The sequence below is a fragment of the Pleurodeles waltl genome, chromosome 6, assembly GCF_031143425.1.
Source record: "Pleurodeles waltl isolate 20211129_DDA chromosome 6, aPleWal1.hap1.20221129, whole genome shotgun sequence".
Classification (NCBI taxonomy): domain Eukaryota; kingdom Metazoa; phylum Chordata; class Amphibia; order Caudata; family Salamandridae; genus Pleurodeles; species Pleurodeles waltl.
In genome coordinates this window covers 385581388-385606723 of record NC_090445.1, presented here as the reverse complement: position 1 = coordinate 385606723, position 25336 = coordinate 385581388, and the positions used below count along the sequence as shown (strand labels likewise).

General features: G+C 40.1%; 10 non-coding genes across 10 annotated transcripts; all 10 read left to right on the top strand.

Annotated features, from left to right (window-relative positions):
* The first annotated feature begins 1735 nt into the window (after positions 1-1735).
* On the top strand, positions 1736-1830 carry TRNAI-UAU (transfer RNA isoleucine (anticodon UAU)). Its single transcript has 2 exons — positions 1736-1773; positions 1795-1830. It is a non-coding gene; the product is annotated as a tRNA-Ile (tRNA).
* Positions 1831-4127: 2297 nt separating this feature from the next.
* On the top strand, positions 4128-4222 carry TRNAI-UAU (transfer RNA isoleucine (anticodon UAU)). Its single transcript has 2 exons — positions 4128-4165; positions 4187-4222. It is a non-coding gene; the product is annotated as a tRNA-Ile (tRNA).
* A 2308-nt stretch (positions 4223-6530) lies between these two features.
* On the top strand, positions 6531-6625 carry TRNAI-UAU (transfer RNA isoleucine (anticodon UAU)). Its single transcript has 2 exons — positions 6531-6568; positions 6590-6625. It is a non-coding gene; the product is annotated as a tRNA-Ile (tRNA).
* Positions 6626-8933: 2308 nt separating this feature from the next.
* On the top strand, positions 8934-9028 carry TRNAI-UAU (transfer RNA isoleucine (anticodon UAU)). Its single transcript has 2 exons — positions 8934-8971; positions 8993-9028. It is a non-coding gene; the product is annotated as a tRNA-Ile (tRNA).
* A 2308-nt stretch (positions 9029-11336) lies between these two features.
* TRNAI-UAU (transfer RNA isoleucine (anticodon UAU)) lies at positions 11337-11431 on the top strand. Its single transcript has 2 exons — positions 11337-11374; positions 11396-11431. It is a non-coding gene; the product is annotated as a tRNA-Ile (tRNA).
* Positions 11432-13728: 2297 nt separating this feature from the next.
* TRNAI-UAU (transfer RNA isoleucine (anticodon UAU)) lies at positions 13729-13823 on the top strand. The gene is made up of 2 exons: positions 13729-13766; positions 13788-13823. It is a non-coding gene; the product is annotated as a tRNA-Ile (tRNA).
* A 2309-nt stretch (positions 13824-16132) lies between these two features.
* On the top strand, positions 16133-16227 carry TRNAI-UAU (transfer RNA isoleucine (anticodon UAU)). The gene is made up of 2 exons: positions 16133-16170; positions 16192-16227. It is a non-coding gene; the product is annotated as a tRNA-Ile (tRNA).
* Positions 16228-18536: 2309 nt separating this feature from the next.
* On the top strand, positions 18537-18631 carry TRNAI-UAU (transfer RNA isoleucine (anticodon UAU)). Its single transcript has 2 exons — positions 18537-18574; positions 18596-18631. It is a non-coding gene; the product is annotated as a tRNA-Ile (tRNA).
* A 2309-nt stretch (positions 18632-20940) lies between these two features.
* TRNAI-UAU (transfer RNA isoleucine (anticodon UAU)) lies at positions 20941-21035 on the top strand. Its single transcript has 2 exons — positions 20941-20978; positions 21000-21035. It is a non-coding gene; the product is annotated as a tRNA-Ile (tRNA).
* A 2297-nt stretch (positions 21036-23332) lies between these two features.
* Positions 23333-23427, top strand: TRNAI-UAU (transfer RNA isoleucine (anticodon UAU)). The gene is made up of 2 exons: positions 23333-23370; positions 23392-23427. It is a non-coding gene; the product is annotated as a tRNA-Ile (tRNA).
* The last annotated feature ends 1909 nt before the right edge of the window (positions 23428-25336 follow it).

Sequence of the window (25336 nt, the reverse complement as noted above, 5' to 3'; positions counted from 1 at the left end):
GATTCTACTTCTTGAGACACCAGGTTCACTTCTTTATCCACCCCAACCAATCAAGGTCACCAAATCTATCAAACAAGTCTGCCTGCATTCACTTTCACTTTAAGTACAAGATAAGTTGTATCATTTGAACAGAGAGCATGAGAAAAGGAAGTTTATGGTGAGTGGTGGCTGGGGTTTTGAGGATTCACCTCATTTTCCTGAGAGCCGAGGTATCTGGGAGCTATAGTGTTTTGAGAGGAAAGAAATTAAAATCTCCAAGGTGCCACTGCTCGAGCCCTATAACGCTCGTTATGTGGAAGCAGATTGAGCAGAAAGAGAGGTCAGATACTCGCTCAACCTTTCCAAGGGACGGTAAACATTGAGTTATTATCTGGTTTTGCCTAGCAGGGTGAGAACAGCGTTTGTCAGGCGTTTGTCAGGCAATGGAAGGGGAGACGAATGAGTCGTAGTTCTCTGGTATTATTCAAGTCTTCTTGCTAAGATAAAAGCAGAAAAGGGAACGTTGACAATAAGCAAGCTCAAAACGAGGTGTGATTCCTAGGTGAAATAACTTGAAAAGAGTTAAGATTTAAAAGATAAACAGAAGATCCTGATGAGGATTGAACTCGTGTCCCCTGGTTCCAAAAAATCCGTGCTTTGCCACCGAGCTACAAAGCCGGAGGTTTTCCATATCTCAGAGTGCCATATGTAGTCTTAAGGCAGAATGTGGCCAGCTGTGAGTTTCAGAGTATGAGTGGAAACCTATGTACTTATGAATGTCAACATATAGGCACACATTAAACTACATTCTTAAGGCACTTTTCGTGGAAGGTGGCAAAACTCTATATTCTTAGGAGAATATTAAAGTACTCACATTACTCAGGATATGGATATCAGTAGTTAGTATCTCTGCAATCTGAGACATTTACAGGAAACTACTCATCAGAAGGGATATGTCAGTGCAGGGCAGACATAAATAAATGGCTCTTCAAACAGCTGACACTTTAGTAGTAAGAGCTGCTTTCTATTCCTTCCAGATATCCAAACTAAGTAGAAGGCCATGCTTGAAGGAAAGACATTCTTCTGGGCTCTCCATGAAAGACTAACTTTCTAATAAACACAACACCCTCTATTTTATTTAATGTATTTGCTACAATGGATTAGCCAGATGGGATCATCTAACGATTTCTGGATGTGTCTCGAAAGAGAGCGTAATTATACTGGGAGCAGTGCTGACCTTCAAAAACCAACATGATCGGACTTTGACGATGGTGGGATTTGTATCCACACATGCAGAGCACACTGTATGGGTAGTCCGCCACCTTAACCACTCACCCACTTCATCCACCCTGGAACAGGATTTAAAGCATTTGTACACACGAGGTACTCTGTTGACACTAGTCTGTAGCTAAAATGAAAACAGTTGAAGTAAGATATCCAACTACCCACCTTCCCCCAACTTGGGTCCAACATATCATTTTCTGGCTAAATTCCTACTTTGTGCTTATGAGACATAACAATTAGATTCCCCTAGACTTTGTCGGAACTGACGAGATATAATTGAATGTGGTTTTCAAAAGACTGAATTTTATGTTACAGGACAATTATAGAATCTTTTCCGGTTCCACTGTAATTGTAGTAATCAGGGTAACATGTTTGCATGTGAGCTGATCTTGCATACGGTATGTTGATGACGATCCTGTCGTCTACTAAGTCACCTCTAGGTGGCGCAGTTGGACTCATGGTGTATGTGTGAGCTCCAGTGGCGCAATCGGTTAGCGCGCGGTACTTATACAGCAGTACTTGCACTGAGCCATGCCGAGGTTGTGAGTTCGAGCCTCACCTGGAGCAACAGCATTAACTTTTTTAAATCATTTCAATGAAAGGAAAAATTAAACTCAGATTAAAGATGGCGCTTGCTAAAGATTATTCACTTCTATTCAGAATCTTCCTGTCTAACTCCTCCGGGTCCCTAGGATCACATCACCTTCGGGACGATTCGTTTCACTGCATTATGATGTGCTGACTTGTGAACTATGCATTCACATCAGTGTATTCAAAAAGAAATTTGCTAAATAACTTGAATAATAAAAACAGTATAGTCGCATGAATAGCCATAAATTGAAGAGCTGCAAAAAATGTTGATCAACCAAATTGAATAAAATATAACTCATATAAATGGCAAAAGGATAGCATCATCACACAAAGGCCTTAGCCAAATATGCTATTCCTCTAAAGTAGATTGTACCTCTTGTGTGCTGTGATTGTTCCTCCAATACAAAATTCATTTTTAATTTGTCTGCAATTTTGAAAAATAATGCCTGCTAGAAGTCAACTTTTTAAAATGATTTCATTCATGACACGTATTTCTCTAACCTGTGATTGTGGTCCCTGCTCAATTTCTCTTTTCCTCATCCCCATCCTGATTCTACTTCTTGAGACACCAGGTTCACTTCTTTATCCATCCCAACCAATCAAGGTCACCAAATCTATCAAACAAGTCTGCCTGCATTCACTTTCACTTTAAGTACAAGATAAGTTGTATCATTTGAACAGAGAGCATGAGAAAAGGAAGTTTATGGTGAGTGGTGGCTGGGGTTTTGAGGATTCACCTCATTTTCCTGAGAGCCGAGGTATCTGGGAGCTATAGTGTTTTGAGAGGAAAGAAATTAAAATCTCCAAGGTGCCACTGCTCGAGCCCTATAACGCTCGTTATGTGGAAGCAGATTGAGCAGAAAGAGAGGTCAGATACTCGCTCAACCTTTCCAAGGGACGGTAAACATTGAGTTATTATCTGGTTTTGCCTTGCAGGGTGAGAACAGCGTTTGTCAGGCAATCGGAAGGGGAGACGAATGAGTCGTAGTTCTCTGGTATTATTCAAGTCTTCTTGTTAAGATAAAAGCAGAAAAGGGAACGTTGACAATAAGCAAGCTTAAAACGAGGTGTGATTCCTAGGTGAAATAACTTGAAAAGAGTTAAGATTTAAAAGATAAACAGAAGACCCTGATGAGGATTGAACTCGTGTCCCCTGGTTCCAAAAAATTAGTGCTTTGCCACTGAGCTACAAAGCCAGACGGTTTCCGATCTCAGAGTGCCATATGTAGTCTTAAGGCAGAATGTGGCCAGCTGTGACTTTCAGAGTATGAGTGGAAGCCTATGTACTTATGAATGTCAACATATAGGCACAAATTAAACTACATTCTTAAGGCACTTTTCTTGGAAGGTGGCAAAACTCTATATTCTTAGGAGAATATTAAAGTACTCACATTACTCAGGATATGGATATCAGTAGTTAGTATCTCTGCAATCTGAGACATTTACAGGAAACTGCTCATCAGAAGGGATATGTCAGTGCAGGGCAGACATAAATAAATGGCTCTTCAAACAGCTGACACTTTAGTAGTAAGAGCTGCTTTCTATTCCTTCCAGATATCCAAACTAAGTAGAAGGCCATGCTTGAAGGAAAGACATTCTTCTGGGCTCTCCATGAAAGACTAACTTTCTAATAAACACAACACCCTCTATTTTATTTAATGTATTTGCTTCAATGGATTAGCCAGATGGGATCATCTAACGATTTCTGGATGTGTCTCGAAAGAGAGCGTAATTATACTGGGAGCAGTGCTGACCTTCAAAAACCAACATGATCGGACTTTGACGATGGTGGGATTTGTATCCACACATGCAGAGCACACTGTATGGGCAGTCCGCCACCTAAACCACTCACCCACTTCATCCACCCTGTAACATGATTTAAAGCATTTGTACACACCAGGTACTCTGTTGACACTAGTCTGTAGCTAAAATGAAAACAGTTGAAGTAAGATATCCAACTACCCACCTTCCCCCAACTTGGGTCCAACATATCATTTTCTGGCTAAATTCCTCCTTTGTGCTTATGAGACATAACAATTAGATTCCCCTAGACTTTGTCGGAACTGACGAGATATAATTGAATGTGGTTTTCAAAAGACTGAATTTTATGTTACAGGACAATTATAGAATCTTTTCCGGTTCCACTGTAATTGTAGTAATCAGGGTAACATGTTTGCATGTGAGCTGATCTTGCATACGGTATGTTGATGACGATCCTGTCGTCTACTAAGTCACCTCTAGGTGGCGCAGTTGGACTCATGGTGTATGTGTGAGCTCCAGTGGCGCAATCGGATAGCGCGCGGTACTTATACAGCAGTACTTGCACTGAGCCATGCCGAGGTTGTGAGTTGGAGCCTCACCTGGAGCAACTGCATTAACTTTTTTAAATCATTTCAATGAAAGGAAAAATTAAACTCAGATTAAAGATGGCGCTTGCTAAAGATTATTCACTTCTATTCAGAATCTTCCTGTCTGACTCCTCCGGGTCCCTAGGATCACATCGCCTTCGGGACGATTCGTTTCACTGCATTATGATGTGCTGACTTGTGAACTATGCATTCACATCAGTGTATTCAAAAAGAAATTTGCTAAATAACAAGAATAATAAAAACAGTATAGTCGCATGAATAGCCATAAATTGAAGAGCTGCAAAAAATGTTGATCAACCAAATTGAATAAAATATTACTCATATAAATGGCAAAAGGATAGCATCATCACACAAAGGCCTTAGCCAAATATGCTATTCCTCTAAAGTAGATTGTACCTCTTGTGTGCTGTGATTGTTCCTCCAATACAAAATTCATTTTTAATTTGTCTGCAATTTTGAAAAATAATGCCTGCTAGAAGTCAACTTTTTAAAATGATTTCATTCATGACACGTATTTCTCTAACCTGTGATTGTGGTCCATGCTCAATTTCTCTTTTCCTCATCCCCATCCTGATTCTACTTCTTGAGACACCAGGTTCACTTCTTTATCCACCCCAACCAATCAAGGTCACCAAATCTATCAAACAAGTCTGCCTGCATTCACTTTCACTTTAAGTACAAGATAAGTTGTATCATTTGAACAGAGAGCATGAGAAAAGGAAGTTTATGGTGAGTGGTGGCTGGGGTTTTGAGGATTCACCTCATTTTCCTGAGAGCCGAGGTATCTGGGAGCTATAGTGTTTTGAGAGGAAAGAAATTAAAATCTCCAAGGTGCCACTGCTCGAGCCCTATAACGCTCGTTATGTGGAAGCAGATTGAGCAGAAAGAGAGGTCAGATACTCGCTCAACCTTTCCAAGGGACGGTAAACATTGAGTTATTATCTGGTTTTGCCTAGCAGGGTGAGAACAGCGTTTGTCAGGCGTTTGTCAGGCAATGGAAGGGGAGACGAATGAGTCGTAGTTCTCTGGTATTATTCAAGTCTTCTTGCTAAGATAAAAGCAGAAAAGGGAACGTTGACAATAAGCAAGCTCAAAACGAGGTGTGATTCCTAGGTGAAATAACTTGAAAAGAGTTAAGATTTAAAAGATAAACAGAAGATCCTGATGAGGATTGAACTCGTGTCCCCTGGTTCCAAAAAATCCGTGCTTTGCCACCGAGCTACAAAGCCGGAGGTTTTCCATATCTCAGAGTGCCATATGTAGTCTTAAGGCAGAATGTGGCCAGCTGTGAGTTTCAGAGTATGAGTGGAAACCTATGTACTTATGAATGTCAACATATAGGCACACATTAAACTACATTCTTAAGGCACTTTTCGTGGAAGGTGGCAAAACTCTATATTCTTAGGAGAATATTAAAGTACTCACATTACTCAGGATATGGATATCAGTAGTTAGTATCTCTGCAATCTGAGACATTTACAGGAAACTACTCATCAGAAGGGATATGTCAGTGCAGGGCAGACATAAATAAATGGCTCTTCAAACAGCTGACACTTTAGTAGTAAGAGCTGCTTTCTATTCCTTCCAGATATCCAAACTAAGTAGAAGCCCATGCTTGAAGGAAAGACATTCTTCTGGGCTCTCCATGAAAGACTAACTTTCTAATAAACACAACACCCTCTATTTTATTTAATGTATTTGCTACAATGGATTAGCCAGATGGGATCATCTAACGATTTCTGGATGTGTCTCGAAAGAGAGCGTAATTATACTGGGAGCAGTGCTGACCTTCAAAAACCAACATGATCGGACTTTGACGATGGTGGGATTTGTATCCACACATGCAGAGCACACTGTATGGGCAGTCCGCCACCTTAACCACTCACCCACTTCATCCACCCTGGAACAGGATTTAAAGCATTTGTACACACGAGGTACTCTGTTGACACTAGTCTGTAGCTAAAATGAAAACAGTTGAAGTAAGATATCCAACTACCCACCTTCCCCCAACTTGGGTCCAACATATCATTTTCTGGCTAAATTCCTACTTTGTGCTTATGAGACATAACAATTAGATTCCCCTAGACTTTGTCGGAACTGACGAGATATAATTGAATGTGGTTTTCAAAAGACTGAATTTTATGTTACAGGACAATTATAGAATCTTTTCCGGTTCCACTGTAATTGTAGTAATCAGGGTAACATGTTTGCATGTGAGCTGATCTTGCATACGGTATGTTGATGACGATCCTGTCGTCTACTAAGTCACCTCTAGGTGGCGCAGTTGGACTCATGGTGTATGTGTGAGCTCCAGTGGCGCAATCGGTTAGCGCGCGGTACTTATACAGCAGTACTTGCACTGAGCCATGCCGAGGTTGTGAGTTTGAGCCTCACCTGGAGCAACTGCATTATCTTTTTTAAATCATTTCAATGAAAGGAAAAATTAAACTCAGATTAAAGATGGCGCTTGCTAAAGATTATTTACTTCTATTCAGAATCTTCCTGTCTAACTCCTCCGGGTCCCTAGGATCACATCGCCTTCGGGACGATTCGTTTCACTGCATTATGATGTGCTGACTTGTGAACTATGCATTCACATCAGTGTATTCAAAAAGAAATTTGCTAAATAACAAGAATAATAAAAACAGTATAGTCGCATGAATAGCCATAAATTGAAGAGCTGCAAAAAATGTTGATCAACCAAATTGAATAAAATATAACTCATATAAATGGCAAAAGGATAGCATCATCACACAAAGGCCTTAGCCAAATATGCTATTCCTCTAAAGTAGATTGTACCTCTTGTGTGCTGTGATTGTTCCTCCAATACAAAATTCATTTTTAATTTGTCTGCAATTTTGAAAAATAATGCCTGCTAGAAGTCAACTTTTTAAAATGATTTCATTCATGACACGTATTTCTCTAACCTGTGATTGTGGTCCATGCTCAATTTCTCTTTTCCTCATCCCCATCCTGATTCTACTTCTTGAGACACCAGGTTCACTTCTTTATCCACCCCAACCAATCAAGGTCACCAAATCTATCAAACAAGTCTGCCTGCATTCACTTTCACTTAAAGTACAAGATAAGTTGTATCATTTGAACAGAGAGCATGAGAAAAGGAAGTTTATGGTGAGTGGTGGCTGGGGTTTTGAGGATTCACCTCATTTTCCTGAGAGCCGAGGTATCTGGGAGCTATAGTGTTTTGAGAGGAAAGAAATTAAAATCTCCAAGGTGCCACTGCTCGAGCCCTATAACGCTCGTTATGTGGAAGCAGATTGAGCAGAAAGAGAGGTCAGATACTCGCTCAACCTTTCCAAGGGACGGTAAACATTGAGTTATTATCTGGTTTTGCCTAGCAGGGTGAGAACAGCGTTTGTCAGGCTTTTGTCAGGCAATCGGAAGGGGAGACGAATGAGTCGTAGTTCTCTGGTATTATTCAAGTCTTCTTGCTAAGATAAAAGCAGAAAAGGGAACGTTGACAATAAGCAAGCTTAAAACGAGGTGTGGTTCCTAGGTGAAATAACTTGAAAAGAGTTAAGATTTAAAAGATAAACAGAAGATCCTGATGAGGATTGAACTCGTGTCCCCTGGTTCCAAAAAATCCGTGCTTTGCCACTGAGCTACAAAGCCGGAGGATTTCCATATCTCAGAGTGCCATATGTAGTCTTAAGGCAGAATGTGGCCAGCTGTGAGTTTCAGAGTATGAGTGGAAACCTATGTACTTATGAATGTCAACATATAGGCACACATTAAACTACATTCTTAAGGCACTTTTCAAAAAGGTGGCAAAACTCTATATTCTTAGGAGAATATTAAAGAACTCACATTACTCAGGATACGGATATCAGTAGTTAGTATCTCTGCAATCTGAGACATTTACAGGAAACTACTCATCAGAAGGGATATGTCAGTGCAGGGCAGACATAAATAAATGGCTCTTCAAACAGCTGACACTTTAGTAGTAAGAGCTGCTTTCTATTCCTTCCAGATATCCAAACTAAGTAGAAGGCCATGCTTGAAGGAAAGACATTCTTCTGGGCTCTCCATGAAAGACTAACTTTCTAATAAACACAACACCCTCTATTTTATTTAATGTATTTGCTACAATGGATTAGCCAGATGGGATCATCTAACGATTTCTGGATGTGTCTCGAAAGAGAGCGTAATTATACTGGGAGCAGTGCTGACCTTCAAAAACCAACATGATCGGACTTTGACGATGGTGGGATTTGTATCCACACATGCAGAGCACACTGTATGGGCAGTCCGCCACCTTAACCACTCACCCACTTCATCCACCCTGTAACAGGATTTAAAGCATTTGTTAACATGAGGTACTCTGTTGACACTAGTCTGTAGCTAAAATTAAAACAGTTGAAGTAAGATATCCAACTACCCACCTTCCCCCAACTTGGGTCCAACATATCATTTTCTGGCTAAATTCCTCCTTTGTGCTTATGAGACATAACAATTAGATTCCTCTAGACTTTGTCGGAACTGACGAGATATAATTGAATGTGGTTTTCAAAAGACTGAATTTTATGTTACAGGACAATTATAGAATCTTTTCCGGTTCCACTGTAATTGTAGTAATCAGGGTAACATGTTTGCATGTGAGCTGATCTTGCATACGGTATGTTGATGACGATCCTGTCGTCTACTAAGTCACCTCTAGGTGGCGCAGTTGGACTCATGGTGTATTTGTGAGCTCCAGTGGCGCAATCGATTAGCGCGCGGTACTTATACAGCAATACTTGCACTGAGCCATGCCGAGGTTGTGAGTTCGAGCCTCACCTCGAGCAACTGCATTATCTTTTTTAAATCATTACACTGAAAGGAAAAATTAAACTCAGATTAAAGATGGCGCTTGCTAAAGATTATTCACTTCTATTCAGAATCTTCCTGTCTGACTCCTCCGGGTCCCTAGGATCACATCACCTTCGGGACGATTCGTTTCACTGCATTATGATGTGCTGACTTGTGAACTATGCATTCACATCAGTGTATTCAAAAAGAAATTTGCTAAATAACAAGAATAATAAAAACAGTATAGTCGCATGAATAGCCATAAATTGAAGAGCTGCAAAAAATGTTGATCAACCAAATTGAATAAAATATAACTCATATAAATGGCAAAAGGATAGCATCATCACACAAAGGCCTTAGCCAAATATGCTATTCCTCTAAAGTAGATTGTACCTCTTGTGTGCTGTGATTGTTCCTCCAATACTAAATTCATTTTTAATTTGTCTGCAATTTTGAAAAATAATGCCTGCTAGAAGTCAACTTTTTAAAATGATTTCATTCATGACACGTATTTCTCTAACCTGTGATTGTGGTCCATGCTCAATTTCTCTTTTCCTCATCCCCATCCTGATTCTACTTCTTGAGACACCAGGTTCACTTCTTTATCCACCCCAACCAATCAAGGTCACCAAATCTATCAAACAAGTCTGCCTGCATTCACTTTCACTTTAAGTACAAGATAAGTTGTATCATTTGAACAGAGAGCATGAGAAAAGGAAGTTTATGGTGAGTGGTGGCTGGGGTTTTGAGGATTCACCTCATTTTCCTGAGAGCCGAGGTATCTGGGAGCTATAGTGTTTTGAGAGGAAAGAAATTAAAATCTCCAAGGTGCCACTGCTCGAGCCCTATAACGCTCGTTATGTGGAAGCAGATTGAGCAGAAAGAGAGGTCAGATACTCGCTCAACCTTTCCAAGGGACGGTAAACATTGAGTTATTATCTGGTTTTGCCTAGCAGGGTGAGAACAGCGTTTGTCAGGCGTTTGTCAGGCAATCGGAAGGGGAGACGAATGAGTCGTAGTTCTCTGGTATTATTCAAGTCTTCTTGCTAAGATAAAAGTAGAAAAGGGAACGTTGACAATAAGCAAGCTTAAAACGAGGTGTGATTCCTAGGTGAAATAACTTGAAAAGAGTTAAGATTTAAAAGATAAACAGAAGACCCTGATGAGGATTGAACTCGTGTCCCCTGGTTCCAAAAAATTAGTGCTTTGCCACTGAGCTACAAAGCCAGACGGTTTCCGATCTCAGAGTGCCATATGTAGTCTTAAGGCAGAATGTGGCCAGCTGTGACTTTCAGAGTATGAGTGGAAGCCTATGTACTTATGAATGTCAACATATAGGCACAAATTAAACTACATTCTTAAGGCACTTTTCTTGGAAGGTGGCAAAACTCTATATTCTTAGGAGAATATTAAAGTACTCACATTACTCAGGATATGGATATCAGTAGTTAGTATCTCTGCAATCTGAGACATTTACAGGAAACTGCTCATCAGAAGGGATATGTCAGTGCAGGGCAGACATAAATAAATGGCTCTTCAAACAGCTGACACTTTAGTAGTAAGAGCTGCTTTCTATTCCTTCCAGATATCCAAACTAAGTAGAAGGCCATGCTTGAAGGAAAGACATTCTTCTGGGCTCTCCATGAAAGACTAACTTTCTAATAAACACAAAACCCTCTATTTTATTTAATGTATTTGCTACAATGGATTAGCCAGATGGGATCATCTAACGATTTCTGGATGTGTCTCGAAAGAGAGCGTAATTATACTGGGAGCAGTGCTGACCTTCAAAAACCAACATGATCGGACTTTGACGATGGTGGGATTTGTATCCACACATGCAGAGCACACTGTATGGGCAGTCCGCCACCTTAACCACTCACCCACTTCATCCACCCTGTAACATGATTTAAAGCATTTGTACACACGAGGTACTCTGTTGACACTAGTCTGTAGCTAAAATGAAAACAGTTGAAGTAAGATATCCAACTACCCACCTTCCCCCAACTTGGGTCCAACATATCATTTTCTGGCTAAATTCCTCCTTTGTGCTTATGAGACATAACAATTAGATTCCCCTAGACTTTGTCGGAACTGACAAGATATAATTGAATGTGGTTTTCAAAAGACTGAATTTTATGTTACAGGACAATTATAGAATCTTTTCCGGTTCCACTGTAATTGTAGTAATCAGGGTAACATGTTTGCATGTGAGCTGATCTTGCATACGGTATGTTGATGACGATCCTGTCGTCTACTAAGTCACCTCTAGGTGGCGCAGTTGGACTCATGGTGTATGTGTGAGCTCCAGTGGCGCAATCGGTTAGCGCGCGGTACTTATACAGCAGTACTTGCACTGAGCCATGCCGAGGTTGTGAGTTCGAGCCTCACCTGGAGCAACAGCATTAACTTTTTTAAATCATTTCAATGAAAGGAAAAATTAAACTCAGATTAAAGATGGCGCTTGCTAAAGATTATTCACTTCTATTCAGAATCTTCCTGTCTAACTCCTCCGGGTCCCTAGGATCACATCACCTTCGGGACGATTCGTTTCACTGCATTATGATGTGCTGACTTGTGAACTATGCATTCACATCAGTGTATTCAAAAATAAATTTGCTAAATAACTTGAATAATAAAAACAGTATAGTCGCATGAATAGCCATAAATTGAAGAGCTGCAAAAAATGTTGATCAACCAAATTGAATAAAATATAACTCATATAAATGGCAAAAGGATAGCATCATCACACAAAGGCCTTAGCCAAATATGCTATTCCTCTAAAGTAGATTGTACCTCTTGTGTGCTGTGATTGTTCCTCCAATACAAAATTCATTTTTAATTTGTCTGCAATTTTGAAAAATAATGCCTGCTAGAAGTCAACTTTTTAAAATGATTTCATTCATGACACGTATTTCTCTAACCTGTGATTGTGGTCCCTGCTCAATTTCTCTTTTCCTCATCCCCATCCTGATTCTACTTCTTGAGACACCAGGTTCACTTCTTTATCCATCCCAACCAATCAAGGTCACCAAATCTATCAAACAAGTCTGCCTGCATTCACTTTCACTTTAAGTACAAGATAAGTTGTATCATTTGAACAGAGAGCATGAGAAAAGGAAGTTTATGGTGAGTGGTGGCTGGGGTTTTGAGGATTCACCTCATTTTCCTGAGAGCCGAGGTATCTGGGAGCTATAGTGTTTTGAGAGGAAAGAAATTAAAATCTCCAAGGTGCCACTGCTCGAGCCCTATAACGCTCGTTATGTGGAAGCAGATTGAGCAGAAAGAGAGGTCAGATACTCGCTCAACCTTTCCAAGGGACGGTAAACATTGAGTTATTATCTGGTTTTGCCTTGCAGGGTGAGAACAGCGTTTGTCAGGCAATCGGAAGGGGAGACGAATGAGTCGTAGTTCTCTGGTATTATTCAAGTCTTCTTGTTAAGATAAAAGCAGAAAAGGGAACGTTGACAATAAGCAAGCTTAAAACGAGGTGTGATTCCTAGGTGAAATAACTTGAAAAGAGTTAAGATTTAAAAGATAAACAGAAGACCCTGATGAGGATTGAACTCGTGTCCCCTGGTTCCAAAAAATTAGTGCTTTGCCACTGAGCTACAAAGCCAGACGGTTTCCGATCTCAGAGTGCCATATGTAGTCTTAAGGCAGAATGTGGCCAGCTGTGACTTTCAGAGTATGAGTGGAAGCCTATGTACTTATGAATGTCAACATATAGGCACAAATTAAACTACATTCTTAAGGCACTTTTCTTGGAAGGTGGCAAAACTCTATATTCTTAGGAGAATATTAAAGTACTCACATTACTCAGGATATGGATATCAGTAGTTAGTATCTCTGCAATCTGAGACATTTACAGGAAACTGCTCATCAGAAGGGATATGTCAGTGCAGGGCAGACATAAATAAATGGCTCTTCAAACAGCTGACACTTTAGTAGTAAGAGCTGCTTTCTATTCCTTCCAGATATCCAAACTAAGTAGAAGGCCATGCTTGAAGGAAAGACATTCTTCTGGGCTCTCCATGAAAGACTAACTTTCTAATAAACACAACACCCTCTATTTTATTTAATGTATTTGCTACAATGGATTAGCCAGATGGGATCATCTAACGATTTCTGGATGTGTCTCGAAAGAGAGCGTAATTATACTGGGAGCAGTGCTGACCTTCAAAAACCAACATGATCGGACTTTGACGATGGTGGGATTTGTATCCACACATGCAGAGCACACTGTATGGGCAGTCCGCCACCTTAACCACTCACCCACTTCATCCACCCTGTAACATGATTTAAAGCATTTGTACACACCAGGTACTCTGTTGACACTAGTCTGTAGCTAAAATGAAAACAGTTGAAGTAAGATATCCAACTACCCACCTTCCCCCAACTTGGGTCCAACATATCATTTTCTGGCTAAATTCCTCCTTTGTGCTTATGAGACATAACAATTAGATTCCCCTAGACTTTGTCGGAACTGACGAGATATAATTGAATGTGGTTTTCAAAAGACTGAATTTTATGTTACAGGACAATTATAGAATCTTTTCCGGTTCCACTGTAATTGTAGTAATCAGGGTAACATGTTTGCATGTGAGCTGATCTTGCATACGGTATGTTGATGACGATCCTGTCGTCTACTAAGTCACCTCTAGGTGGCGCAGTTGGACTCATGGTGTATGTGTGAGCTCCAGTGGCGCAATCGGATAGCGCGCGGTACTTATACAGCAGTACTTGCACTGAGCCATGCCGAGGTTGTGAGTTCGAGCCTCACCTGGAGCAACTGCATTAACTTTTTTAAATCATTTCAATGAAAGGAAAAATTAAACTCAGATTAAAGATGGCGCTTGCTAAAGATTATTCACTTCTATTCAGAATCTTCCTGTCTAACTCCTCCGGGTCCCTAGGATCACATCACCTTCGGGACGATTCGTTTCACTGCATTATGATGTGCTGACTTGTGAACTATGCATTCACATCAGTGTATTCAAAAAGAAATTTGCTAAATAACAAGAATAATAAAAACAGTATAGTCGCATGAATAGCCATAAATTGAAGAGCTGCAAAAAATGTTGATCAACCAAATTGAATAAAATATAACTCATATAAATGGCAAAAGGATAGCATCATCACACAAAGGCCTTAGCCAAATATGCTATTCCTCTAAAGTAGATTGTACCTCTTGTGTGCTGTGATTGTTCCTCCAATCCAAAATTCATTTTTAATTTGTCTGCAATTTTGAAAAATAATGCCTGCTAGAAGTCAACTTTTTAAAATGATTTCATTCATGACACGTATTTCTCTAACCTGTGATTGTGGTCCATGCTCAATTTCTCTTTTCCTCATCCCCATCCTGATTCTACTTCTTGAGACACCAGGTTCACTTCTTTATCCATCCCAACCAATCAAGGTCACCAAATCTATCAAACAAGTCTGCCTGCATTCACTTTCACTTTAAGTACAAGATAAGTTGTATCATTTGAACAGAGAGCATGAGAAAAGGAAGTTTATGGTGAGTGGTGGCTGGGGTTTTGAGGATTCACCTCATTTTCCTGAGAGCCGAGGTATCTGGGAGCTATAGTGTTTTGAGAGGAAATAAATTAAAATCTCCAAGGTGCCACTGCTCGAGCCCTATAACGCTCGTTATGTGGAAGCAGATTGAGCAGAAAGAGAGGTCAGATACTCGCTCAACCTTTCCAAGGGACGGTAAACATTGAGTTATTATCTGGTTTTGCCTTGCAGGCTGAGAACAGCGTTTGTCAGGCGTTTGTCAGGCAATCGGAAGGGGAGACGAATGAGTCGTAGTTCTCTGGTATTATTCAAGTCTTCTTGCTAAGATAAAAGTAGAAAAGGGAACGTTGACAATAAGCAAGCTTAAAACGAGGTGTGATTCCTAGGTGAAATAACTTGAAAAGAGTTAAGATTTAAAAGATAAACAGAAGATCCTGATGAGGATTGAACTCGTGTCCCCTGGTTCCAAAAAATCCGTGCTTTGCCACTGAGCTACAAAGCCGGAGGATTTCCATATCTCAGAGTGCCATATGTAGTCTTAAGGCAGAATGTGGCCAGCTGTGAGTTTCAGAGTATGAGTGGAAACCTATGTACTTATGAATGTCAACATATAGGCACACATTAAACTACATTCTTAAGGCACTTTTCGTGGAAGGTGGCAAAACTCTATATTCTTAGGAGAATATTAAAGAACTCACATTACTCAGGATATGGATATCAGTAGTTAGTATCTCTGCAATCTGAGACATTTACAGGAAACTACTCATCAGAAGGGATATGTCAGTGCAGGGCAGACATAAATAAATGGCTCTTCAAACAGCTGACACTTTAGTAGTAAGAGCTGCTTTCTATTCCTTCCAGATATCCAAACTAAGTTGAAGGCCATGCTTGAAGGAAAGACATTCTTCTGGGCTCTCCATGAAAGACTAACTTTCTAATAAACACAACACCCTCTATTTTATTTAATGTATTTGCTACAATGGATTAGCCAGATGGGATCATCTAACGATTTCTGGATGTGTCTCGAAAGAGAGCGTAATTATACTGGGAGCAGTGCTGACCTTCAAAAACCAACATGATCGGACTTTGACGATGGTGGGATTTGTATCCACACATGCAGAGCACACTGTATGGGCAGTCCGCCACCTTAACCACTCACCCACTTCATCCACCCTGTAACATGATTTAAAGCATTTGTACACACGAGGTACTCTGTTGACACTAGTCTGTAGCTAAAATGAAAACAGTTGAAGTAAGATATCCAACTACCCACCTTCCCCCAACTTGGGTCCAACATATCATTTTCTGGCTAAATTCCTCCTTTGTGCTTATGAGACATAACAATTAGATTCCCCTAGACTTTGTCGGAACTGACGAGATATAATTGAATGTGGTTTTCAAAAGACTGAATTTTATGTTACAGGACAATTATAGAATCTTTTCCGGTTCCACTGTAATTGTAGTAATCAGGGTAACATGTTTGCATGTGAGCTGATCTTGCATACGGTATGTTGATGACGATCCTGTCGTCTATTAAGTCACCTCTAGGTCACGCAGTTGGACTCATGGTGTATGTGTGAGCTCCAGTGGCGCAATCGATTAGCGCGCGGTACTTATACAGCAATACTTGTACTGAGCCATGCCGAGGATGTGAGTTCGAGCCTCACCTCGAGCAACTGCATTATCTTTTTTAAATCATTACACTGAAAGGAAAAATTAAACTCAGATTAAAGATGGCGCTTGCTAAAGATTATTCACTTCTATTCAGAATCTTCCTGTCTGACTCCTCCGGGTCCCTAGGATCACATCGCCTTCGGGACGATTCGTTTCACTGCATTATGATGTGCTGACTTGTGAACTATGCATTCACATCAGTGTATTCAAAAAGAAATTTGCTAAATAACAAGAATAATAAAAACAGTATAGTCGCATGAATAGCCATAAATTGAAGAGCTGCAAAAAATGTTGATCAACCAAATTGAATAAAATATAACTCATATAAATGGCAAAAGGATAGCATCATCACACAAAGGCCTTAGCCAAATATGCTATTCCTCTAAAGTAGATTGTACCTCTTGTGTGCTGTGATTGTTCCTCCAATACAAAATTCATTTTTAATTTGTCTGCAATTTTTAAAAATAATGCCTGCTAGAAGTCAACTTTTTAAAATGATTTCATTCATGACACGTATTTCTCTAACCTGTGATTGTGGTCCATGCTCAATTTCTCTTTTCCTCATCCCCATCCTGATTCTACTTCTTGAGACACCAGGTTCACTTTTTTATCCACCCCAACCAATCAAGGTCACCAAATCTATCAAACAAGTCTGCCTGCATTCACTTTCACTTTAAGTACAAGATAAGTTGTATCATTTGAACAGAGAGCATGAGAAAAGGAAGTTTATGGTGAGTGGTGGCTGGGGTTTTGAGGATTCACCTCATTTTCCTGAGAGCCGAGGTATCTGGGAGCTATAGTGTTTTGAGAGGAAAGAAATTAAAATCTCCAAGGTGCCACTGCTCGAGCCCTATAACGCTCGTTATGTGGAAGCAGATTGAGCAGAAAGAGAGGTCAGATACTCGCTCAACCTTTCCAAGGGACGGTAAACATTGAGTTATTATCTGGTTTTGCCTAGCAGGGTGAGAACAGCGTTTGTCAGGCGTTTGTCAGGCAATCGGAAGGGGAGACGAATGAGTCGTAGTTCTCTGGTATTATTCAAGTCTTCTTGCTAAGATAAAAGTAGAAAAGGGAACGTTGACAATAAGCAAGCTTAAAACGAGGTGTGATTCCTAGGTGAAATAACTTGAAAAGAGTTAAGATTTAAAAGATAAACAGAAGATCCTGATGAGGATTGAACTCGTGTCCCCTGGTTCCAAAAAATCAGTGCTTTGCCACTGAGCTACAAAGCCGGAGGATTTCCATATCTCAGAGTGCCATATGTAGTCTTAAGGCAGAATGTGGCCAGCTGTGAGTTTCAGAGTATGAGTGGAAACCTATGTACTTATGAATGTCAACATATAGGCACACATTAAACTACATTCTTAAGGCACTTTTCGTGGAAGGTGGCAAAACTCTATATTCTTAGGAGAATATTAAAGAACTCACATTACTCAGGATATGGATATCAGTAGTTAGTATCTCTGCAATCTGAGACATTTACAGGAAACTACTCATCAGAAGGGATATGTCAGTGCAGGGCAGACATAAATAAATGGCTCTTCAAACAGCTGACACTTTAGTAGTAAGAGCTGCTTTCTATTCCTTCCAGATATCCAAACTAAGTTGAAGGCTATGCTTGAAGGAAAGACATTCTTCTGGGCTCTCCATGAAAGACTAACTTTCTAATAAACACAACACCCTCTATTTTATTTAATGTATTTGCTACAATGGATTAGCCAGATGGGATCATCTAACGATTTTTGGATGTGTCTCGAAAGAGAGCGTGATTATACTGGGAGCAGTGCTGACCTTCAAAAACCAACATGATCGGACTTTGACGATGGAGGGATTTGTATCCACACATGCAGAGCACACTGTATGGGCAGTCCGCCACCTTAACCACTCACCCACTTCATCCACCCTGTAACAGGATTTAAAGCATTTGTACACATGAGGTACTCTGTTGACACTAGTCTGTAGCTAAAATGAAAACAGTTGAAGTAAGATATCCAACTACCCACCTTCCCCCAACTTGGGTCCAACATATCATTTTCTGGCTAAATTCCTCCTTTGTGCTTATGAGACATAACAATTAGATTCCCCTAGACTTTGTCGGAACTGACAAGATATAATTGAATGTGGTTTTCAAAAGACTGAATTTTATGTTACAGGACAATTATAGAATCTTTTCCGGTTCCACTGTAATTGTAGTAATCAGGGTAACATGTTTGCATGTGAGCTGATCTTGCATACGGTATGTTGATGACGATCCTGTCGTCTACTAAGTCACCTCTAGGTGGCGCAGTTGGACTCATGGTGTATGTGTGAGCTCCAGTGGCGCAATCGGTTAGCGCGCGGTACTTATACAGCAGTACTTGCACTGAGCCATGCCGAGGTTGTGAGTTCGAGCCTCACCTGGAGCAACTGCATTAACTTTTTTAAATCATTTCAATGAAAGGAAAAATTAAACTCAGATTAAAGATGGCGCTTGCTAAAGATTATTTACTTCTATTCAGAATCTTCCTGTCTAACTCCTCCGGGTCCCTAGGATCACATCACCTTCGGGACGATTCGTTTCACTGCATTATGATGTGCTGACTTGTGAACTATGCATTCACATCAGTGTATTCAAAAATAAATTTGCTAAATAACAAGAATAATAAAAACAGTATAGTCGCATGAATAGCCATAAATTGAAGTGCTGCAAAAAATGTTGATCAACCAAATTGAATAAAATATAACTCATATAAATGGCAAAAGGATAGCATCATCACACAAAGGCCTTAGCCAAATATGCTATTCCTCTAAAGTAGATTGTACCTCTTGTGTGCTGTGATTGTTCCTCCAATACAAAATTCATTTTTAATTTGTCTGCAATTTTGAAAAATAATGCCTGCTAGAAGTCAACTTTTTAAAATGATTTCATTCATGACACGTATTTCTCTAACCTGTGATTGTGGTCCCTGCTCAATTTCTCTTTTCCTCATCCCCATCCTGATTCTACTTCTTGAGACACCAGGTTCACTTCTTTATCCATCCCAACCAATCAAGGTCACCAAATCTATCAAACAAGTCTGCCTGCATTCACTTTCACTTTAAGTACAAGATAAGTTGTATCATTTGAACAGAGAGCATGAGAAAAGGAAGTTTATGGTGAGTGGTGGCTGGGGTTTTGAGGATTCACCTCATTTTCCTGAGAGCCGAGGTATCTGGGAGCTATAGTGTTTTGAGAGGAAAGAAATTAAAATCTCCAAGGTGCCACTGCTCGAGCCCTATAACGCTCGTTATGTGGAAGCAGATTGAGCAGAAAGAGAGGTCAGATACTCGCTCAACCTTTCCAAGGGACGGTAAACATTGAGTTATTATCTGGTTTTGCCTAGCAGGGTGAGAACAGCGTTTGTCAGGCGTTTGTCAGGCAATCGGAAGGGGAGACGAATGAGTCGTAGTTCTCTGGTATTATTCAAGTCTTCTTGCTAAGATAAAAGTAGAAAAGGGAACGTTGACAATAAGCAAGCTTAAAACGAGGTGTGATTCCTAGGTGAAATAACTTGAAAAGAGTTAAGATTTAAAAGATAAACAGAAGATCCTGATGAGGATTGAACTCGTGTCCCCTGGTTCCAAAAAATCAGTGCTTTGCCACTGAGCTACAAAGCCGGAGGATTTCCATATCTCAGAGTGCCATATGTAGTCTTAAGGCAGAATGTGGCCAGCTGTGAGTTTCAGAGTATGAGTGGAAACCTATGTACTTATGAATGTCAACATATAGGCACACATTAAACTACATTCTTAAGGCACTTTTCGTGGAAGGTGGCAAAACTCTATATTCTTAGGAGAATATTAAAGAACTCACATTACTCAGGATATGGATATCAGTAGTTAGTATCTCTGCAATCTGAGACATTTACAGGAAACTACTCATCAGAAGGGATATGTCAGTGCAGGGCAGACATAAATAAATGGCTCTTCAAACAGCTGACACTTTAGTAGTAAGAGCTGCTTTCTATTCCTTCCAGATATCCAAACTAAGTTGAAGGCTATGCTTGAAGGAAAGACATTCTTCTGGGCTCTCCATGAAAGACTAACTTTCTAATAAACACAACACCCTCTATTTTATTTAATGTATTTGCTACAATGGATTAGCCAGATGGGATCATCTAACGATTTTTGGATGTGTCTCGAAAGAGAGCGTGATTATACTGGGAGCAGTGCTGACCTTCAAAAACCAACATGATCGGACTTTGACGATGGAGGGATTTGTATCCACACATGCAGAGCACACTGTATGGGCAGTCCGCCACCTTAACCACTCACCCACTTCATCCACCCTGTAACAGGATTTAAAGCATTTGTACACATGAGGTACTCTGTTGACACTAGTCTGTAGCTAAAATGAAAACAGTTGAAGTAAGATATCCAACTACCCACCTTCCCCCAACTTGGGTCCAACATATCATTTTCTGGCTAAATTCCTCCTTTGTGCTTATGAGACATAACAATTAGATTCCCCTAGACTTTGTCGGAACTGACAAGATATAATTGAATGTGGTTTTCAAAAGACTGAATTTTATGTTACAGGACAATTATAGAATCTTTTCCGGTTCCACTGTAATTGTAGTAATCAGGGTAACATGTTTGCATGTGAGCTGATCTTGCATACGGTATGTTGATGACGATCCTGTCGTCTACTAAGTCACCTCTAGGTGGCGCAGTTGGACTCATGGTGTATGTGTGAGCTCCAGTGGCGCAATCGGTTAGCGCGCGGTACTTATACAGCAGTACTTGCACTGAGCCATGCCGAGGTTGTGAGTTCGAGCCTCACCTGGAGCAACTGCATTAACTTTTTTAAATCATTTCAATGAAAGGAAAAATTAAACTCAGATTAAAGATGGCGCTTGCTAAAGATTATTTACTTCTATTCAGAATCTTCCTGTCTAACTCCTCCGGGTCCCTAGGATCACATCACCTTCGGGACGATTCGTTTCACTGCATTATGATGTGCTGACTTGTGAACTATGCATTCACATCAGTGTATTCAAAAATAAATTTGCTAAATAACAAGAATAATAAAAACAGTATAGTCGCATGAATAGCCATAAATTGAAGTGCTGCAAAAAATGTTGATCAACCAAATTGAATAAAATATAACTCATATAAATGGCAAAAGGATAGCATCATCACACAAAGGCCTTAGCCAAATATGCTATTCCTCTAAAGTAGATTGTACCTCTTGTGTGCTGTGATTGTTCCTCCAATACAAAATTCATTTTTAATTTGTCTGCAATTTTGAAAAATAATGCCTGCTAGAAGTCAACTTTTTAAAATGATTTCATTCATGACACGTATTTCTCTAACCTGTGATTGTGGTCCCTGCTCAATTTCTCTTTTCCTCATCCCCATCCTGATTCTACTTCTTGAGACACCAGGTTCACTTCTTTATCCATCCCAACCAATCAAGGTCACCAAATCTATCAAACAAGTCTGCCTGCATTCACTTTCACTTTAAGTACAAGATAAGTTGTATCATTTGAACAGAGAGCATGAGAAAAGGAAGTTTATGGTGAGTGGTGGCTGGGGTTTTGAGGATTCACCTCATTTTCCTGAGAGCCGAGGTATCTGGGAGCTATAGTGTTTTGAGAGGAAAGAAATTAAAATCTCCAAGGTGCCACTGCTCGAGCCCTATAACGCTCGTTATGTGGAAGCAGATTGAGCAGAAAGAGAGGTCAGATACTCGCTCAACCTTTCCAAGGGACGGTAAACATTGAGTTATTATCTGGTTTTGCCTTGCAGGGTGAGAACAGCGTTTGTCAGGCAATCGGAAGGGGAGACGAATGAGTCGTAGTTCTCTGGTATTATTCAAGTCTTCTTGTTAAGATAAAAGCAGAAAAGGGAACGTTGACAATAAGCAAGCTTAAAACGAGGTGTGATTCCTAGGTGAAATAACTTGAAAAGAGTTAAGATTTAAAAGATAAACAGAAGACCCTGATGAGGATTGAACTCGTGTCCCCTGGTTCCAAAAAATTAGTGCTTTGCCACTGAGCTACAAAGCCAGACGGTTTCCGATCTCAGAGTGCCATATGTAGTCTTAAGGCAGAATGTGGCCAGCTGTGACTTTCAGAGTATGAGTGGAAGCCTATGTACTTATGAATGTCAACATATAGGCACAAATTAAACTACATTCTTAAGGCACTTTTGTTGGAAGGTGGCAAAACTCTATATTCTTAGGAGAATATTAAAGTACTCACATTACTCAGGATATGGATATCAGTAGTTAGTATCTCTGCAATCTGAGACATAAACAGGAAACTGCTCATCAGAAGGGATATGTCAGTGCAGGGCAGACATAAATAAATGGCTCTTCAAACAGCTGACACTTTAGTAGTAAGAGCTGCTTTCTATTCCTTCCAGATATCCAAACTAAGTAGAAGGCCATGCTTGAAGGAAAGACATTCTTCTGGGCTCTCCATGAAAGACTAACTTTCTAATAAACACAACACCCTCTATTTTATTTAATGTATTTGCTACAATGGATTAGCCAGATGGGATCATCTAACGATTTCTGGATGTGTCTCGAAAGAGAGCGTAATTATACTGGGAGCAGTGCTGACCTTCAAAAACCAACATGATCGGACTTTGACGATGGTGGGATTTGTATCCACACATGCAGAGCACACTGTATGGGCAGTCCGCCACCTTAACCACTCACCCACTTCATCCACCCTGTAACATGATTTAAAGCATTTGTACACACGAGGTACTCTGTTGACACTAGTCTGTAGCTAAAATGAAAACAGTTGAAGTAAGATATCCAACTACCCACCTTCCCCCAACTTGGGTCCAACATATCATTTTCTGGCTAAATTCCTCCTTTGTGCTTATGAGACATAACAATTAGATTCCCCTAGACTTTGTCGGAACTGACGAGATATAATTGAATGTGGTTTTCAAAAGACTGAATTTTATGTTACAGGACATTTATAGAATCTTTTCCGGTTCCACTGTAATTGTAGTAATCAGGGTAACATGTTTGCATGTGAGCTGATCTTGCATACGGTATGTTGATGACGATCCTGTCGTCTATTAAGTCACCTCTAGGTCACGCAGTTGGACTCATGATGTATGTGTGAGCTCCAGTGGCGCAATCGATTAGCGCGCGGTACTTATACAGCAATACTTGCACTGAGCCATGCCGAGGTTGTGAGTTCGAGCCTCACCTCGAGCAACTGCATTATCTTTTTTAAATCATTACACTGAAAGGAAAAATTAAACTCAGATTAAAGATGGCGCTTGCTAAAGATTATTCACTTCTATTCAGAATCTTCCTGTCTGACTCCTCCGGGTCCCTAGGATCACATCGCCTTCGGGACGATTCGTTTCACTGCATTATGATGTGCTGACTTGTGAACTATGCATTCACATCAGTGTATTCAAAAAGAAATTTGCTAAATAACAAGAATAATAAAAACAGTATAGTCGCATGAATAGCCATAAATTGAAGAGCTGCAAAAAATGTTGATCAACCAAATTGAATAAAATATTACTCATATAAATGGCAAAAGGATAGCATCATCACACAAAGGCCTTAGCCAAATATGCTATTCCTCTAAAGTAGATTGTACCTCTTGTGTGCTGTGATTGTTCCTCCAATACAAAATTCATTTTTAATTTGTCTGCAATTTTGAAAAATAATGCCTGCTAGAAGTCAACTTTTTAAAATGATTTCATTCATGACACGTATTTCTCTAACCTGTGATTGTGGTCCATGCTCAATTTCTCTTTTCCTCATCCCCATCCTGATTCTACTTCTTGAGACACCAGGTTCACTTCTTTATCCACCCCAACCAATCAAGGTCACCAAATCTATCAAACAAGTCTGCCTGCATTCACTTTCACTTTAAGTACAAGATAAGTTGTATCATTTGAACAGAGAGCATGAGAAAAGGAAGTTTATGGTGAGTGGTGGCTGGGGTTTTGAGGATTCACCTCATTTTCCTGAGAGCCGAGGTATCTGGGAGCTATAGTGTTTTGAGAGGAAAGAAATTAAAATCTCCAAGGTGCCACTGCTCGAGCCCTATAACGCTCGTTATGTGGAAGCAGATTGAGCAGAAAGAGAGGTCAGATACTCGCTCAACCTTTCCAAGGGACGGTAAACATTGAGTTATTATCTGGTTTTGCCTAGCAGGGTGAGAACAGCGTTTGTCAGGCGTTTGTCAGGCAATGGAAGGGGAGACGAATGAGTCGTAGTTCTCTGGTATTATTCAAGTCTTCTTGCTAAGATAAAAGCAGAAAAGGGAACGTTGACAATAAGCAAGCTCAAAACGAGGTGTGATTCCTAGGTGAAATAACTTGAAAAGAGTTAAGATTTAAAAGATAAACAGAAGATCCTGATGAGGATTGAACTCGTGTCCCCTGGTTCCAAAAAATCCGTGCTTTGCCACCGAGCTACAAAGCCGGAGGTTTTCCATATCTCAGAGTGCCATATGTAGTCTTAAGGCAGAATGTGGCCAGCTGTGAGTTTCAGAGTATGAGTGGAAACCTATGTACTTATGAATGTCAACATATAGGCACACATTAAACTACATTCTTAAGGCACTTTTCGTGGAAGGTGGCAAAACTCTATATTCTTAGGAGAATATTAAAGTACTCACATTACTCAGGATATGGATATCAGTAGTTAGTATCTCTGCAATCTGAGACATTTACAGGAAACTACTCATCAGAAGGGATATGTCAGTGCAGGGCAGACATAAATAAATGGCTCTTCAAACAGCTGACACTTTAGTAGTAAGAGCTGCTTTCTATTCCTTCCAGATATCCAAACTAAGTAGAAGGCCATGCTTGAAGGAAAGACATTCTTCTGGGCTCTCCATGAAAGACTAACTTTCTAATAAACACAACACCCTCTATTTTATTTAATGTATTTGCTACAATGGATTAGCCAGATGGGATCATCTAACGATTTCTGGATGTGTCTCGAAAGAGAGCGTAATTATACTGGGAGCAGTGCTGACCTTCAAAAACCAACATGATCGGACTTTGACGATGGTGGGATTTGTATCCACACATGCAGAGCACACTGTATGGGCAGTCCGCCACCTTAACCACTCACCCACTTCATCAACCCTGGAACA